The following is a 19,713-nucleotide window of genomic DNA, read 5'->3' as shown; positions in this document are numbered from 1 at the left end:
ACCTTGAGAGATATGGTGCCATATGAGAAACAGAGTGAATAGCTTTGGAGTAAGCTATATCTAGGTTTAGATCCCAACTCTGTTGCTAATTAATTATGCAAATTCCAACAGATAATTTTAGCTCCATTCCTTTATTCCCCATCTGAAAAACAAGCTTAAAAATTCCCATCTCATTGGATTATTATAAAAAAACAAATATCATAAGACAAAATGCTTTGTACATGACAGCTGTCAATAAAAGTTTTACGCATAGTAGTATATTTATTTAAAGGTATGTTTTACTTACTTTCTCTTCTCCTGGTTATATTGCAGATTAGTATGCTTGCAAAACAATAAACATTGAGAAGTTGATGGGCTGCTTTTAATATAAAGAATATAAATGAGCCACTATGTATGATTCTGTATGTAAAAGGTAGATAATTATAGGCAATACTATTTTCCATGTCCTCAAATAGGACTTTAAAAAAATTATGTAGACAGAACAAAGTAGGTTTAAAATATATTATTACTTATCAATTTTTACTTTTTCAGTATTCTTTTAGTCTTTCCTTTGAGAATAAATAAAAACTTTGTTTAATGAACGTAAATTTCCAAAGGAATTATGTATCATATGTTGATTATACACTCAGCTTATGTGTGTTAATAAGCCCTTTAAATCATAGAAAGGTTTATAAACAAATATTCACTAAAAGAATCTAGAGTTCAAAGTACATCCAATTAGAATTCAGAAAAGAGATGAGTTTTTAAATGCAATTTTAAGCTTGGAAAGGGAATCTATCAGGAGGTAATTGATTCCACCAAAGAGAAGTAATGATTGAAAATGTTCTGTCACTGGAGGATCCTCTGGAATATAAAAATGCATAGAAAAAGCAATAAGTAGGTTACACATTCGAGAACACGTTTGAAATATAAAGCTGCGTGGTGTATTCATTAGCAAACATCAGGAATCCCTAAAACAGTGTGAGATTATTCAAATTTTTTTTTTCCTTAAGCAATATTTCAAGGAGAACAGTGGTATGGCAAATCAATTAGAAGTGTCCTCAACTTCATGAGCGCACATTACTGCATGTCTTGTTGCACCAGTGACATCCCAGTTCCGTGCAAGCACATTAGCTGATTTTACAAGATACGTGGCAATATGTTCCTCTGTATGAAAAAATAAGATGGAGCACTAGGGGACTTCATAAAGGTGCTAAAACTTGTCTGTGCAATTGTAGATACCTATAGTGCAAGTCTTGTAAATTCAGAAAGAGAAAGCGTACTGACCTGATGGAAGTGTATTTGTGACTCGTTCTCTTTCCTTCTGTTTCTAAGGTCAAAATGGATGCTGTAACCAGGAAACGTTATGGACATCTGAAATAGTATTCACTAAAGAGAAAACATTTGGCTGAAAAACTGTAAATTGAAGGCTTGTAAGTTCTGGAAAATTAGGATGCCTTGACATTTCAATGGTTATTTTATGAAGGCATTTTTTGTTACCTAACTTTGTAATGATCTTCCAATTAATGGTGTTTCTCTCTGTTAGGCTGCAGTTTTGCCCTTGTTCAAATCAATCCCTAGTGTAACACTCCAGTTATACTGTAAAAAAAAAAAAAAATGTTACAAATGTTAAAATATAAAAAGGGTTCTTCCTCTCTTAACCTATAGTTCCTCCTTACCCCCACCCCTTAGCCAAACCAGTCCTCTTGCCTCATCTCCTTTGGCCTCTAAAGTCACTGTTCCCAATTCAAAAGACTTTATTAAATGTGATTTGGAATGCTATACCAATGTCTTCTTTAAAGGAAAATATACTAAAGAAGTAGATATAAATAGATGTAGAAAATCGTATTGGAGAAGCTCAGAAGTGCTGCACTCAAGAAAAGCACGGCGATTGACAAGCAATTTAAGCTGGAGTGTGAAAGGATGCAGAAATAACAAGATTTGCATGAAAAATATTGAGATCATGAGAACATCAAATTTAAACGAAAAACTCATGTGCCTCATGATTTAATCATGAGGGCTGACATTACTGTTATAACTTTCAATATCCTTGGCTTTTGAAATAGTTCTATAATGAGGGTGGAGTATATCTATACAGAAAACCAGTGTTATTTTATCCAGCCAGCTCATTACTGTGAAAAATAGGGTTACAAGAATCCAAAGTCTTAATCTGTATGTTGGGAAGCCTAAACACTAGGTGTGGCTGAGCTCTATATTTTACTCAGGTATTCAAAGCAAAAGGGAAAAAGTAAGTCAGGTTGTGAAACGATTCATTATTTAATCAATTTTGATTAGCCAACACACAAAAAAGCAGAAAGCACTTCAGATGGATGTTAATATCTCTGCTTTTATCTTATGAAAAATTTTAACAATTGGCTAGAAGCTAGGATTAAGATACTGTCTATAGAAGTCATTTAAAGGGCTCCATATTGACCTGGTAAGTTTCATTCCCACGAACCAGGCAGCTGACATAAAGTAGGTCTTATTTTCCCTTCCCTTTTATTTTTTATAGCATAATAGGTGGTCTGAAAATCTAGTTGTACTTGTTATCTCAGAGGAGAAATGCAGTTCCGACTTCTGTTTATGCTTTCATATCATACTGTATTGCTGTGAACCTGGGTGGCACTTCCAGTGGGACGCCATGTTTAGCCCATGAATGAGAAGACTGTCACAATCAAAAGTGCTTCAGGCACAAACAGATTTGAAACAATCTTCCCACTGACTGGAAGAGAAAAGGCTGGTTCTGAAGATCATTAAAGGTGCTATTGATGTGGTTTCGGGGGGCACACATTTAGATTTTCAAATGTGTTTTACATTTGGAACAGTTTTACTCACATTAAAGCTCAGTTGCTTTCCTGAGAACTCTTCTTCCTGTCATCATTTGCAGGAGCTTTCACAGAGAACTTACTGTTCCAACTGGGAAGGAGGTGGGAAAGGTGGGGAACGCAAAGCAGGCGATTGAACTAGCTCTCTTGACTCAGAGATGCCAGGATCACCTGCTCAGGCAACATTCTGCAGAGTGAGAAGCACAGAGATGAAAGAGGCCACCTGCAGTGGCCCAGGAAGAAAAGGGAAAAAAATCTTTTTGGCATTTAAATGTGCTAGCACTCTCTGATTTAAAAAGTTAAAAGGCTTTCTATCAATTTAAATTAGATTGAAAGTAATTAGGCAGCCAAGTAGCCAAGTCATTTCTTGGTGTGTGTTTATGTGTATGTGTATTTTCCTTTGTCATGGTGACATTTCATCGACCATGCCATCATAAGGGCATCTTGTTATGCAACATTTCATTGTAGGACCATTTCTCCATGCAGCATCTTATCACTGACATTTTGCCATCAAGTTGCCAGGGACATTTCTTAATGCAGTATTTCACCATTGACATTTCATCAAAACAGCGGGCTATTGTGGTAATAGCTCAGTGCTGACAGTTAGTATACTAAAGCCCCTTAATTACATTATTACACATACAATTAAGTTTTCCAGTTCCTGATGTAAAACTCCCTTGTTAAAGGAACGAAGACATTTTTTAACATCTCCCTGCCCTGAATTTTTAAACCAATTATGAGAGCTATGTTAAATGAAAATATTGTATGTAAATGTGTATGTCCTTAAAATATCTTCTCAGTTCAGTTCAGTTCAGTCTCTCAGTCGTGTCCGACTCTTTGTGACCCCATGAATCCCAGCATGCCAGGCCTCCCTGTCCATCACCAACTCCCGGAGTTCACTCAGACTCACGTCCATTGAGTCAGTGATGCCATCCAGCCATCTCATCCTCTGTCGTCCCCTTCTCCTCCTGCCCCCAATCCCTCTCAGCATTAGAGTCTTTTCCAATGAGTCAACTCTTCGCATGAGGTGGCCAAAGTACTGGAGTTTCAGCTTTAGCATCAGTCCTTCCAAAGAACACCCAGGGCTGATCTCCTTCAGAATGGACTGGTTGGATCTCCTTGCAGTCCAAGGGACTCTCAAGAGTCTTCTCCAACACCACAGTTCAAAAGCATCAATTCTTCGGTGCTCAGCCTTCTTCACAGTCCAACTCTCACATCCATACATGACCACAGGAAAAACAATAGCCTTGACTAGACGGACCTTTGTTAGCAACGTAATGTCTCTGCTTTTGAATATGCTATCTAGGTTGGTCATAACTTTCCTTCCAAGGAGAAAGTGTCTTTTAATTTCATGGCTGCAATCACTATCTGCAGTGATTTTGGAGCCCCAAAAAAATGAAGTCTGACACTGTTTCCATTGTTTCCCCATCTATTTCCCATGAAGTGGTGGGACCGGATGCCATGATCTTCGTTTTCTGAATGTTGAGCTTTAAGCCAACTTTTTCAGTCTCCTCTTTCACTTTCATCATGAGGCTTTTTAGTTCCTCTTCACTTTCTGCCACAAGGGTGGTGTCTTCTAAGGCCATTTAAAAAGAATCTTGATAGTGAGGGTGGGAAAACCAGTGGCCATTGACCAAATCCACTCTGCCACTTATTTTTGTTAAAAGAAAAGTTTTATTGGCACACTACCATGCCCATTTTACATATTGTCTATAACTGCTTTTGTAGAATTAAGGAATTGCAATACAGACTTTCTAACATAAAAAGCCTAAAATATTTACTATCTGGTCCTTTACAGAAAAAGTACCAATCACTGCCCTGGAAGATGCTTATTTTAAATGTGGGTCATGGGGCTGGCTACCATGGTTTGAACACTTGGGGCACACTTGTGAAGTGTCGTGGGTTCCTGATATGTAGGAAGAAGTGAAAGACTTAGGGAGCCCAAGCTTGCACAGGTGGGTGGCCCAATGATCCATTGACTACCCTGAGCATAGGTCGGGCTTGAGGCTGAGGGGCTGGGATGCTACTGCCTGCCTGGGGACTGTAGTGCACATGGGTGGAGGGGCAGGAAATGTGATTCCTGTTTATTTCTGAGAACATTCTCAATTTGGGGTCCTGACATCAGGATGTCCTCCTTTTATGTTTTCTCTCTGTGGCTGCTCATCCACAGCACTGTTTGCCAGCCCAGACTCTTCCTCTTGGATGTTAAAATTTGAAGTGCATCACAGCTCAGCTATGAGCCCTTTTCTTTTATCTCTGTGTTTTAATAATAATAATAGCCTCTGGGCAATCTAATCCATTTCTAAGACTTAAGTGAACAACTTTATGCTTATAAACCCCCAGATTTTACCTCCATCCAGAATATATACAACTGCCTGATTGATTAGACACCTCCAGTACAAAACATATTAAAATGACTAATGTTAAAAGACATAATACACATTTTAAAAATAAAAATAAATATAACCCTTGCTACAGGATCAGAATATCTGTAACTGCAGGTATTGGGGACTTCCCTGATGGTACAGTGGATAGGAATCCACCTGCCAATACAAAGGACATGGGTTCGATTTCTCATCTGGGAAGATTCCACATGCCTTAGAGCAACTACTGAAGTTGTTGAACTAAGTACTCATGCACCACAACTGCTGAAGCCCTTGCTCCTAGAGCCTATGCTCAGCAACAGCAGAAGCCAGCGTGATGAACAAGCAGTAGTTGCACACTATTCTGCACACCACAAGGAATAGTAACCCCTGCTCACCACAACTAGAGAAAGCCCATATGTAGCAACAAAGACCCCGTGGGAGTCAAAAATAAATAAATGAATATTTTAAAAAAATAATATCTGTTACTAGAATTTTGCAATCTTCATTTTAACAACTATTGGATTTCTAACAGAACAGATACAGTTACAAACGGGGAGGAGCTAGAGCTGGAAAAGATGAAAACACAAAATTCTTCAAATTCTCTATGCATTGTCTTCACAAAAGAAATAAACAATTTGAAGAATTTACATAGCTCATTTGATTTAGTTTCATGCTCAACTGTCTTCTATCTCTTTCACAGAAGAAAGTAGGAGAAAGGAATATATTCATTCATTACTTGACCAATTAATTGGTCCTATAGCATTAATAAAATTCCATCTCAACAATATGTAAATAACAATTTAGCCCATTTTTAGTTTTGAGAAAATCTTTATTAATCTATGAATTTGAAAATTATGACATATTCTTATGAAACAAAACTGATGAAAATAATTGCTGAAAATCTTCCTTTGCCCATGTTTCCATTTCCATTTTCTAGTGGTTCTAGTTCTTCAGTGTTCATTCTTTCAGAATCCTTTGTTTTTTTAAACTCTAAGAACTTTTATGAATATTTTATAGGGAAATGTCTTCCTACATTTTCCTATTTACATTTTCCCCAAATGCTAGATGAATAGCATATCAAGACTTATTCAGTTGACCTTTATTCAATGCTGACCAAGAGCTAACTTCTGATGCTACATGACTGGTGGCCCAGGAAGGAACAGCTATGACCTGGCAGAAAATCAGAAAAATTGTGATACATGTAGTTTTTCCCACAATTTCTCATTTTGCTTCTTCCTGTTGGTTTCATATTCTTTTATCCTCCTGGCATTTATTCAATTAATTATTTTCTGCTTCCCCAGGTACATTTGTGTTCTTGTCTTCTCTTTTCAACTTATCTGCATTCTCTTCTTTTGATTTGATTGGTTTTGTGTCTACAGCTGACCCATATGTTTCCCCCACCACTGTCATCCCACCTAAAGGTCTTTTTCCATGACTCTTTCAGTAAATCGACATTACTGTGTGCTTCCTTTTCTGTGAACTTTTTCTGGAAAGGTGTTTGACTGCTGCCATAGACATTTATGGTAACTTGGTAACTTATCACAAAGTAAAACACATGCTATCATTGTTTTGCCTACTTTTCATTTCATTCTGTTTCTGGATATAAAGGATATTCATATAGTCATCCTTTCCATCTATGTTAAATTTAACAAATCACAGACTGATTTCTATAATTTGGTGGTATAATATTACATTTTTCTTTCAGGGCCTGTGCCTTTCTTTTCCATGTTACCAGCTACTTTACTTTGCCCTTCTCCATTTGTTAAATAATTACTTTTACACTTTCCCACCAGGTAATGAAGCTTTTAAATATAAAATTGAGTACAACTACTTTTTAAATACAAAATATTTACCTGTGAAATAAATCTGCACTGGTGAAACCCAGCTCTTTGTCAGTTGACAAATATTAGCTTTCTACTGTCAACTCACCTCCTGGAGTTAGAAATTTTATAAAGTGGATGTAAAGAACAGAGTTTTGCCAAGAGAATGCACTGGTCATAGCAAACACTGTCTTCCAAACACACAAGAGAAGATTCTACACATGCACATCACCAGATGGTCAATACCAAAATCATATTGATTATATTCTTAGCATAAGATGGAGAAGCTCTATACAGTCAGCAAAAACAAGACCAGGAGCTGACTGTGGCTCAGATCATGAACTCCTTTTTGCCAAATTCAGACTTAAATTGAAAAAAGTAGGGAAAACCACAAGACCATTCAGGTATGATCTAAATTAAATCTTTTACAATTATACAGTGGAAGTGACAAATAGATTCAAGAGATTAGCTCTGATAGACAGAGTGCATGAAGAACTATGGATGGAGGTTCATGATATTGTACAAGAGGCAGTGATCAAGACCTTCCGCAAGAAAAGAAATGTAAAAAGGCAAAATGGTTGTCTGAGAAGCCCCTACAAATAGCTGAGAAAAGAAGAGAAGTGAAAGGCAAAAGAGAAAAGGAAAGCTATACCTACCCATTTGAATGCAGAGTTCCAAAAAATAGCAAGGAGAGATAAGAAAGCCTTCCTCAGCCATGAATGCAAAGAAATAGAGGAAAAAATAGAATGGGAAAGACTAGAGATCTCTTCAAGAAAATCAGAGATACCAAATAAATATTTCATGCAAAGATGGGAACAATAAAGGATAGAAATGGTACAGACCTAACAGAAGCAGAAGATATTAAGAAGAGGCAGCAAGAATACACAGAAGAACCGTACAAAAAAAGATTTTCATGACCCAGATAACCACAATGGTGTGATCACTCACCTAGAGCCAGACATCCTGGAATGCAAAGTCAAGTGGGCCTTAGGAAGCATCACTACGAACAAAGCTAGAGGAGGTAATGGAAATCCAGTTGAGCTATTTCAAATCCTAAAAGATGATGCTCTGAAAGTGCTGCACTCAATATGCCAGCAAATTTGGAAAACTCAGCAGTGGCCAAAGGACTGGAAAATGTCAGTCAGTTTTCGTTCCAATCCCAAAGAAAGGCAATGCCAAAGAATGTTCAAACTACTGCACAATTGCACTCATCTCACACACTAGCAAAGTAATACTCAAAATTCTCCAAGCCAGGCTTTAACAGTACATGAACTGTTAAATTCCACGTGTTCAAGTGGATTTAGAAAACGTAGAGGAACCAGAGATCAAATTGCCAACATCCGCTGGATCATCGAAAAAGCAAGAGAGTTCCAGAGAAACATCTACTTCTGCTTTATTGACTATGCCAAAGCCTTTGACTGTCTGGATCACCACAAGCTGTGGAAAATTCTGAAAGAGATAGGAATATCAGACCACCTGATTTGCCTCCTGAGAAATCTGTATGCAGGCCAAGAAGCAAAAGTTAGAACTGGACATGGAAAAACAGACTGGTTCCAAATTGGGAAAGGAGTACATCAAGGCTCTATATTGCCACTCTGCTTATTTAACTTATGTGCAGAGTACATCATGTGAAATGCCAGGCTAGATGAAGGAGAAGCTGGAATAAAGATTGATGGGAGAAATATCAATAACCTCAGATATGCAGATGACACCACCCTTATGGCAGAAAGTGAAGAGGAACTAAAGAGCCTCTCGATTAAAGTGAAAGAGGAGAGTGAAAAAGCTGGCTTAAAACTCAACATTCAGAAAACTAAGATCATGGCATCTGATCCCATCACTTTATGGCAATAGATGGGGAAACAATGGAAACAGTGAGAGACTTTATTTTCTTGGGCTCCAAAATCACTGCAGATGGTGACTACAGACGTGAAATTAAAAGACACTTGCTTTTTGGAAGAAAATCTATGACCTGCCTACACAGCATATTAAAAAGCAGAGACATTACTTTGCCAACAAAGGTATGTCTAGCCAAAGCTACGGTTTTTCCAGTAGCCATGTATGGATGTGAGAGTTGGACTATAAAAAAAGCTGAGTGCTGAAGAACTGATGCTTTTGAACTGTAGTCTTAGAGAAGACTTTTGAGAGTCCTTTGGACAGCAAGGAGATTCAACCAGTCAATCTCAAAGGAAATCAGTCCTGAATATTCATTGGAAGGACTGATGCTAAAACTGAAACTCCAATACTGTGGCCACCTGATGTGAAAAGCTGACTCATTTGAAAAGACCCTGATGCTAGGAAAGATTGAAGGCAGGAGGAGAAGGGGATGACAGAGGATGAGATGGTTGGATCGCATCACTGACCTAATGGACATGAGTTTAAGTAAGCTCCGGGAGTTAGTGATGGACAGGGAAGCCTGGTGTGCTGCCGTCCATGGGGGTCACAAAGAGTCAGTTAGGAGTGAGCGACTGAACTGAACTGAAAGAGAATTATGCATCAGAAACTGCTTAAATTGTTTTTTCTCTGCTCTCAAAACTTCTCTGTTCATATCTTTTCTTTCTTCCCCTTTCCTCCTATAACAGACCAAAAATTGCCATCAATTTCTCTTGCTATATATAAATGGTTACTTCTGCCTGTTTTTTCCAAATCCTGTGACCTGAAATCCCAGAGTATTTTTTAAACGGACATTCTTCTATCCTTTGTTAAAAACTGACAGAAGGATGGGAGGTAAGAGGGAAAAATAAGAATAAAATAAGGAGCAGGAGGGTAGTCCAAGGGAAATAATGTGTAAAACCAAGGACATTATAATATCATTAGTTTTTTTGATGAGACAAGGGATAGAGAGGCTTACTGATAAACTGAATGAATGTTATAGTGTAAGCTTGCCAAGACTCACTGTATGTGATTGCTACAGTCAATCAAAAGTTGAAAATATGGTCATTGTTACATTTATTTCCTTGATAAAACTGCACTTTGATTACCATAAGAAATCTTCATAGCTCTCTAGCATATATCCTGTGCATGAGAATTATAATGAAATTTGTTTCTTGTAACCTATATGTGTAAGATAAGGAAAAGGACAGCAGGGCTTCCTCTCTGCTTTGTCATTTGCTTTCTCTCATCTCCCCAACTTTAGTGGAAGTGATCCATTGTGCCTTAGCTCTACTTGGAACCCTTCTCAATTATATGACTTCTTTGGCTTCATTGTAACTATTTCTGTACTTGTCTGTCACTCCTACCAGACTGGGAGTCTGATCCAGAATTGATGCTAATTTTTCATTCCTCTAGCACTAGCTTTATTTCATCAAGAAATGCTTAATATACGAATGGGTGTAGGGATGAATGAAAGAGTGAGAGCACATAACCAAGATGATTTTCTCTTGCTGTTGTTATTTTATGAAATAAATCATCAGGATGTAATTAATGTATCAAATTCCGCCATTTTTGTGCTACTTATTCTGGATTTGTGTGCATCACCAAACCACGGAAACTGCTCAAAAGGAGAATAGATAACAGAACAGGGCTCCTTAACCCATTTAGATTTTATAAAAAGAGAGTAACTAACAGAACTAGAGCTCCAGTTCACTAAAATAGTAACAACAACACACTAACAACAAGAATAGCAAACAGATAAAATGTATTGAATGTTTATCCTATGCCACATGCCAGTCTAAGCCACCTATGAAACTGGTGATATTTTTCCCATTTTACCAAAAGGGAAACTGAAGCAACAAGGTATTAGGTAATTTCCTAAGAACACAAGTATTCAATAAAGTTACTAAATGATGAGCCAGCACTGCTATTATCAGATGAGATTAGAATATTTGCATGACACTGTGTTTCTAGACATTTATCACACTTTGAAATTATACATTTAGTTTCTGGATATGGGTGCCTTTCTTACTACACTCTACACTTGATCAAAGTGGACCTGTGTATGATTTTGTTCATCCAACACATGATAGGCACTCAATATTTCTTGAGTGAATGATAAGGCAAGCTGCTACTCAGAACCCAGCATTCCATCAATGTAGTACAAGAAAATAGTAAATTGTTCTGAAATTTTGCCTCTCTAAATACTCACTGAATACAAGGAATCCTAGAACTATTACTAGGGGGAGGTTTGAAACTCAGAAGACATACACCAGACTACCAGTCTGCATGTTATCAACAGCATGGAGAGCCTCAGACATGAGCATGTTGGCCTAACTGAGACACACCACTTTCCTTAAATTGTGTAGAAGGATACCACAGTTTCCTCAGTCATTTTTTTTCTTATATTATTTGAAAAATCATCTTTTCACACTAAACTGTTTTCCCCTAAAGCCCCAGTGAATCTCATCTCCTTCTCTCCTTCAGCAGGAGACATCCCTGAACATATTTAGAAACTGAAAGCTTCTCAGCGCCAGTGCCCAGCCAGTTAAAATTACTATCTTGCCTACACAGCTAATGTGTCTTTGTACAGAAAATGTTAGCATCCTCAAGTCATCTACTTGAATTTTTGCTTGCCTTTTATAAACCCTTGGTGGATCCTGGAATCATTAACTGGCTATCTCCCGACTGGTTGGATTCTTCTCTACTCATCCCACTTTCCCTCATTTCTGCATGTGCTATTGCATTCTTGTAAACCCTTTGCCCCACTTAAGCTGCATTTTACTCTCCCCGGAACTATCAACATCACAGCACATGTCAATCAAGTGACTTTATCTTCCTACTCCAACTTTTCCATTCTTTAGGAGAATTCAGTCCAAAAATACATGTGTTGAATATTTATCTGCATAGGTAAGCACTTTGTGGAATTCAGAGATGAATAATACTCTTAAATTCCACCTTAGGGAGTTCAACAGTCTTTTGGGAGACTCAAACTATAATAAATGAATGAATCCTACTCTACAATGGACATAAAAATAAAGTGTTATGAAAGATAAAGCCATAAAATGTCTTAACAGAAGAGGTGGCTGAGTTACGATTTTAAAGATACATAGGATTTTGACAGAAAGAAATGAAAAGGGAGAAAGAACAATACAGACAGAGGGAACACCACCACCTAAAGCAGGGTGGGTACCAAATCATGACACATTCGGAGACCAGTGGGTGGACGAAGGTAGCAGTAGAACTGGGATCATGAATCAGGGGTTGGAATGACTGTCTAGGGCCTTAATTGTCTTAGTAAGAAGTCTGGACTTTGTAGACGATGAGGAGGCCTCAAAACTTTTTGAGGAGAGGTATGTCATGAGAAAGAACCCTCATTTAGGAAAATCATTCACTAGGAACAGCAAATGTATTGAAGATGTTTTAAATGGAGACCAGAATTTTTTAAAGTAATATATTGTCATCTAAGTGAGAAAGAAACCTAACAAGGGCAATAGCAGCAGGAAGGAAAGTGAGGATGAATGAGATGCCCTTAGCAAGCAGAATGGACGAGTCTGGAAAATTAAGAAAGAAAGAACGTAAAAGGTGACACTATGCTATGGGCTGGCCTTCACAGCAGAATCCCTACAGAATTCCTCTGACAGTCTCAACAATGTTTTCTATACTATTTTTCCAAGGAACTTTATATTGCACTCCTTGTCAACAGAAGTTCTAACAATTTACTACTAAAGGCAAATAGCTGCAGAACATGTTCATAATGAAAAGAGTGAAGTTGAATCTCTTAGAGCTGGAATGACTCTAAAAACCTTGTTTAACCTTAGAGAGTCTAATATACCTCTCTTAGTGTGTGCTTAATAAAACCAAGGCACATAAAATTAATGTGAGTCAGGACTGGAAACATGCGACAGCTGTCTTCTGCTCCAATACTCTTTCCATTCACTGTCCCCGTTTCTAATAACCTAAAAGTCAGCTTCTTAGAAGAAATTAGTTGATAGGCAATATGAGCAAAATCGAGACACAGAATAAAGGATCTGGGGAAAACACCTAAGTGTGGGGACACTCAAAGATGGACAAGGGCAAGGGAAATTAGGCAGACAAATATAACTCTATCTAACGTGTCACACTGGGACACTTAAGAATCTGCCTATTAAAAACTGGGTGCCACAGTTTTCCCTAATGTCTCTTAGAAAGTCTTTTTTTTTAAACTTGACTCTGACTCAGGTAATGTAAGACCATCTTTCTATTAATATGGAGAATAATTACTTAATAACTTCCTTAATTTAACCTTTCAAATACAATATTGATTATCCTCATATTCAAGATGATGTCATTGTCATTAATTTGCCCTAATAAGACAAAAACTTGGTCTTCTCTATTTCCTCCTTTATTTTTCAACTTATTTGATCAAGTGGAGAGACTAGTCTGGGAGACATAGCTATAATAGAGTCTCATAGATACTGAGAAGAGATGGTTTACTTCTTGATTCCTCTTTGTCCTACTAAAAGTAATGCAACATTCTAGAAAATTTTTCTTATATACTGAGTTATCAATGTGTTCTTAAACTTTTATCCAATAAGTCTTTTTTTCTTTTGACTATGTTTATGCCTTGATAATCATACCCTGTTCTGTGTAACTTTTATTTCCCCTCATCTTTTGCCTTATCTTTTAATTTTGCATTTACTATCAATTATTACCCATCCCACAGTGAAAATAATTATGTAACATGAAACCTCGTGTTGGAGTCCTCTGCCGACCATCAACCATCACATCTCCCAAACACAAATTGGGCTGCAATTCACCTACTTTTTACTCTCTTTAACAGGAAAAAAGGAAGGGGAGGAGGGGGACACTGACACATTCAAAACATGAAATTTTCCACATATTTATAATAAGAACTCTCATGCAGTCAAGCCAAGATTACACTTACACAGAATGGCTTCATCATTATGAGAACTAAATGAGAGAGCTACAGTTCCTGGTTTCCTCTCTACCTCTGCTGTGTTAGGTGCTTTCATCAAGACACAGTACATAATTATGACCTCTAATCAGATAGTTCCCAAATTTCTACCTTCAGCCTTTACCCCCTCCCTAATTCCCAACTGTATAACCAATTTCCTTCTCACCATTCCTATTAAGATGCTTCATAGGCATCAAAACTAACCTTAAATTTCCATTTAGCTATATAATCCTGGTGAGTTTCCTAAACATCCTGAGTTTTGATTTTCTTATCTACAAATTGGGGAGAATGCAATCTACTTCAAAGGGTTGATATTAGTATGAAATAAATTCATAATCATAAAGTAGCTAGTATTGTGTAGAAGACTTAACAGATACTCATAATAGGCACATAATAGATACTCAATGGTTTTTCTTTTGAGTTTGATAATTTTACATTTTAATATCAAGTTTACAAAAGTGAAAGTGGAGAATGAAAAGGTTGGCTTAAAGCTCAACATTCAGAAAACGAAGATCATGGCATCCAGTCCCATCACTTCATGGGAAATAGATGGGGAAACAGTGGAAACAGTGTCAGACTATTTTTCTGGGCTCCAAAATCACTACAGATGGTGACTGCAGCCATGAAAGTAAAAGATGCTTACTCCTTGGAAGGAAAGTTATGACCAACCTAGATAGCATATTCAAAAGCAGAGACATTACTTTGCCAACAAAGGTTCGTCTAGTCAAGGCTATGGTTTTTCCTGTGGTCATGTATGGATGTGAGAGTTGGACTATGAAGAAGGCTGAGCACCAAAGAATTGATGCTTTTGAACTGTGGTGTTGGAGAAGACTCTTGAGAGTCCCTTGGACTGCAAGGAGATCCAACCAGTCCATTCTGAAGGAGATCAGCCCTGGGATTTCTTTGGAAGGACTGATGCTAAAGCTGAAACTCCAGTACTTTGGCCACCTCATGCGAAGAACTGACTCATTGGAAAAGACTCTGATGCTGGGAGGGACTGAGGGCAAGAGGAGAAGGGGATGACAGAGGATGAGATGGCTGGATGGCATCACTGACTCAATGGACGTGAGTCTGAGTGAACTCCGGGAGTTGGTGATGGACAGGGAGGCCTGGCATGCTGCAATTCATGGGGTCGCAAAGAGTCGGACACGACTGAGTGACTGATCTGATCTGATCTTACAAAGAGGTCATTTACATCATAAAATGCATCTATTTTAAGTTTATATATTTCTATGAGCTTTACAAATTACATACAGTGTTTTACCAACACTTAAAATACAAACCATTTCCAGTTTTTCTTGTGTCCATCCCTCTGTGTCCAGCCCGAGGCAGTCATCATTCCCTGTTTCCAGCCCCAGGAAATAACTCACCTGTTTTCTATCACTGCAGTTTACAGCTGTATTTTCCAGAATTTTATATAAATGAAACATGGGATAATGCTCTTGGTTTTTTAGGGCTGAATATTCAGTGACTCATAATGTCTTTTTTCCTTCTTATTCTCTCTTTCCTTCCGTTCACACCCAGATCATTGTTTCTCTTGCAGCTACCTTATTTCCTAGGTCCCTGTTTCTTCATTCACAAGGAGCTGTATAGCCACCTCAGTGTCTCAGGTAACAATGATGTCACCCATCCTCCTACTTCCTCACTCATCAAATCCCACCAGCAGCTGTGTACAAAATAAGCAAACAAAGTAGATAAATAGCAATTTTTTTAAAGAGCTGTTTTTCCTATTATATTTGTCATTGCTTTTGTATTCTTTTGAATATAAATCTATTTCACTATATATATAAAACACTGATGGTTATAACTACGCTTGAAATTTCAGCACTTTCTAGTTATAGCTAAACAAAACTGCAGAACATTAAGTTTCTACTTTGAAAGCTGCATATGTTAATTACTGTAACTGCCTAATCTACATATTCCAGTACATTACTTGGCTAACCCATGATAGGTTTTTCTACATTACTCAGAAATTAAGAGTTGGCTATTCTTAAGTAAATGTCAAAACTATATTTGAATAAATACAATTATTTATCCTAAACATAAACACATCCTTGCCAAACACAGAGATAATGAGCACTAATGATAAACTCTAGCATTATAACAAAGCAGCTTAAAACCCCTTTAGAATTTCTTTTCAAAAGAAAACACTACTCTCTTACTAAAAAGTGAGGAAAGTTTTACCAACAAAAAATACTCTTTAGACAAGTGGAAATGTTGTATGCAGCTATGCTTGCCAAGTAAAGAAAAGATAATGCCCAAGATGTGCATATCCAAGCTTGTTGGGTAAAGAATAGATTTCAAATGTGCTTCCAAAAACATTCATTACAAAACAGTCAGATTTACTTTTTTGAATTGTTAGTTCCTAAGTTATATAAAAAGTTCATATTCTGAAGATTTTCCAGGTTGCTCTGAGCAAAATACTGTGTGTCAATTCACATTTGACACACTAAAATACTTTTAAAAATATTCTGAATTGGCCTTTTAAAAACAATTCAGGCATTCAACTTTATGTATTCACCTCTGTTCCTACTTAAATATGAACATGGGGAAAAGAGGTTCACCAGGGGATAGATAATATGCAGCAATCTGAAGCAAGGAAACATGACTTGACATCTTGTCTGGTTGACAGAAAACCAAATAATAGACAGCTCACAATAGCAAAAACTGATGCTAGAACTGTTTCAGAGGATTATGTCTTGAAAGCATAAGTAACCCTTTGAATCAATTTCTGAGACTAGATGCAGCAACTTAAGCTTGTGCTTCACATCCATCAGAGACTAGAAGGAAAAATCATCATTTTTATACTCTTTCATGAGCCATAACCTCCATAATGGATATATGGGAGTACTGGCCTCCAAGAGGTAAAACATCCTCTAGACTTGCTTTAAGCATTGTACTGTCTTTAGCCCCCAGGTTGCCTCACTAAGAATGAGGTATCTGCAGTGGTCTTTCATGAGTAGTCTGCATGTATTTATTTCCTAGCCAGCTGGATGCTTTATCCTGCCTACCCACATAAGGTAATACAACTAGAAACCGGTTTGAGGGGAATCTCACAATTAGCATGCATATATTCTAACAGTACAAAAATTTTAACTCAGAGAATACGTGAACATAGTAGAATTCATTCACTCATTACATAGATCCTATTAAGGAGCATCTATGTCCCGGGTCTTGAATCTTTAGAATTAAAGACTCCCTTTCTTTTCCTGCAGCAAAGATTTATACAGTGGCAGTGTTATCTGAAAAGATGGCTCAGCACATTCCTTGTTAGATGGTTTACTCTCAGAAAATATATCTTTATCATTTAGCAGTAATGTGGTAATCTCCCCAACTTGTAGTAATCTTCCTCCTATTATTTTTATCTGAGGAGACAATAAGATTCGACTTGAAACTCTCAAGAATTTGAAAATTACTACTGTGTCATGACTATACATTTTGAAATTTTGGTTCTGTCTTTTATTTTAAGGCTGAACCTCCCCAGTTTGTAGTGATAACTTTGGTTTTGAAATGCTTTGCAGACACTTTACTACCCTGATTGCACCTCTGGATTCTTCTGATTTATCAGCATCCTTCTTTAGGGTTATTCAGAAATAAAAGCAGTGTTCCGGATGTGCCCCAGTCCAACCATAGAGCCATTGTCCTGAATTTAGTTTCCACAGTTACTGTTTTAATGTGACATAATAGAACATTAGCTTTTTGAATGGTTTTATGGTATTTGGACTCCCACTGTGGCAATGACTAATGAAAATTCTTGCAAACAAGAACATGGTTAAATCTCTTGTTGAGAATATCAGCATAATGGCAGCAAAGGAATTTTAGTGTTCATCTGCCCCCAGTAACATCAAATTTGAGCAACTATTTGTGCGCAAAAGTGAACTAAAAAATATTGTCAAAAGAGCTAGAATTCCAGGTGACAGATTACAGCACCTAAGTGCAGCATGGAAATAAATAAGATGGCTTGAGACCAGCCTCAAGACCAGCTTCCAAGGATTCAGTTCCCTGGCCTGCCCCAGAGCCAGACCAGCCCCCATAGACACAAACTCCAGGCTGACCTCTGAGTTTATAGGCTGAAGCCCTAGGTTATAGGCTGAGTTTCATAGTCCCAGGATCCAGGTTCACCCTAGCAACAGATTGACCTCTGTGGTCTTCAGGACAGCTCCTATGAAACCAGACTCCTGGCCCATCCTAGTACTAGACTGGCTCTCACGGAACCAGACACTAGTCCTATCCCAGATCCCTGGCACCTATTTGGCCCATATGGACTCAAGATTCAGGCTGTACATGCAAACCCGTTTCTCAGGCCTATCACTACAGATTCAATCACCAGACTAGCCCCAGTGAATCTAGGCTCCAGGCCCACTTCTGCAGACTTAGGCATCAGGCTGGTGGCTATGTACCTAACTACCAGCCCCCCTATTTGCTGATCCAAGCAGCAAATCTGCTTATCCAAGGATGCCAGCAGCAAGCCCACCTGTGAACATTAACCAGAATCTCTACGTAGGTTGATTGGTGAAGGGTTTTGCCTTCCAAAGACAGTCTGTAAAGACTAGAAGAGGTACCTAATTTATTAAATGTGCAGATGCAAATATAAACCCATTGGATCATGAATAATCAAGGAAACATAACATCACCAAAGGAAACTAATAAAACTTCAATGACTAGCCCTAAAGAAATGGAGATCAATGAATAGTCTGGCAAAGAACTCAGGATAATCCTTTTAAACAAAATCAGTGAACTATAGAAAAAAAGGAGACAACTATATGACATTAGGAAAACAATGCATGAACATAATGAGAGGTTCAAGAAAAAGAATAGAAATTTATTTAAAAAACAAAACAAAAGTCCTAGAGTTGAAGAATATAATGATTGAACTGCATATTTAAAGTAACTTCAATAGCAGACTCAATCAAGCAGAAGTAAGAACTTGTAAATTTGTAGACAGGTCATTTGATATTATCCAGTCAGAGGAGCAAAAAATAAATAAATAAAGAGCAAAAAAGAATGGATAAAGCCTATGTGAATTATGAGATGCTCATTAAAACAAAACAATTTGTTATTAGAGTCTCAGAAGAAAAGAAACAATGGCTGAGAATGTCCCAAGTCTGGGGAGAGATTTGGACATCCAATATCATGAAGACAATACGTCACTTCCAAATAATCTTCTCCAAAACACATTATACTACAACTGTTTGAAACCAAAGACTAAGAGAGAATTTTTAAAGCAGCAAGAGAAAAAAAGAAAATTCTACACATATAAGGAATTTTTTCCATCTCAGCAGATACACAAAAGATAAAGAGAAGGAAGTCAAATGTGTTGTTGTTCAGTCATCAAGTCTTGGTGACCCCATGGACTGCAGGATGCCAGGCCTCCCTGTTCCTCCCCATCCCTCGGAGTTTGCCCAAGTTCATGTTCATTGAATCAGTGATGCCATCCAATCATCTCATACTCTGTCACCTCTTCTCCTTCTGCCTTCAATCTTTCCCAGCATCAGGGTCTTTTCCAATGAGTCAGCTGTTTGCATCAGGAGGCCAAAGTATTGGAGCTTCAGCTTGGAGTCAAATATACCACTGTGGAAAATTATCAGTTCACAAAGAAAGACAGCAAAAGAACTAAAAAACAAGAGAACCACAAAACAGTAATGAATTAATAAGATGTCATATGTAAGTCCATATGTATCAATAATTACTTTAAATATAAATGGATTAAGTTATTCAATCAAAGAGTATGCTGCTGCTACTGCTGCTAAGTCGCTTCAGTCGTGTCCGACTCTCTGCGGCCCCATAGACAGCAGCTCACCAGGCTCCCCTGTCCCTGGGATTCTCCAGGCAAGAACACTGGAATGGGTTGCCATTTCCTTCTCCAATGCATGAAAGTGAAAACTGAAAGTGAAGTC

At 37.7% G+C, this 19,713-nt stretch overlaps 1 long non-coding RNA gene across 2 annotated transcripts in view; it reads right to left on the bottom strand.

Annotated features, from left to right (window-relative positions):
* LOC109563864 (uncharacterized) overlaps positions 1-19,713 on the bottom strand; it is a 95,432-nt gene that overhangs the window by 27,332 nt on the left and 48,387 nt on the right. For both annotated transcript variants that reach the window (XR_011565883.1, XR_011565885.1), the window contains one exon: positions 3-19,429. This is a non-coding gene — a long non-coding RNA (uncharacterized lncRNA). The remainder of the gene's footprint in view (positions 1-2; positions 19,430-19,713) is intronic.

The sequence above is a fragment of the Bos indicus genome, chromosome 1 (genome assembly GCF_029378745.1).
Source record: "Bos indicus isolate NIAB-ARS_2022 breed Sahiwal x Tharparkar chromosome 1, NIAB-ARS_B.indTharparkar_mat_pri_1.0, whole genome shotgun sequence".
NCBI lineage: Eukaryota > Metazoa > Chordata > Mammalia > Artiodactyla > Bovidae > Bos > Bos indicus.
This window is presented reverse-complemented; position numbering and strand designations above follow the sequence as displayed.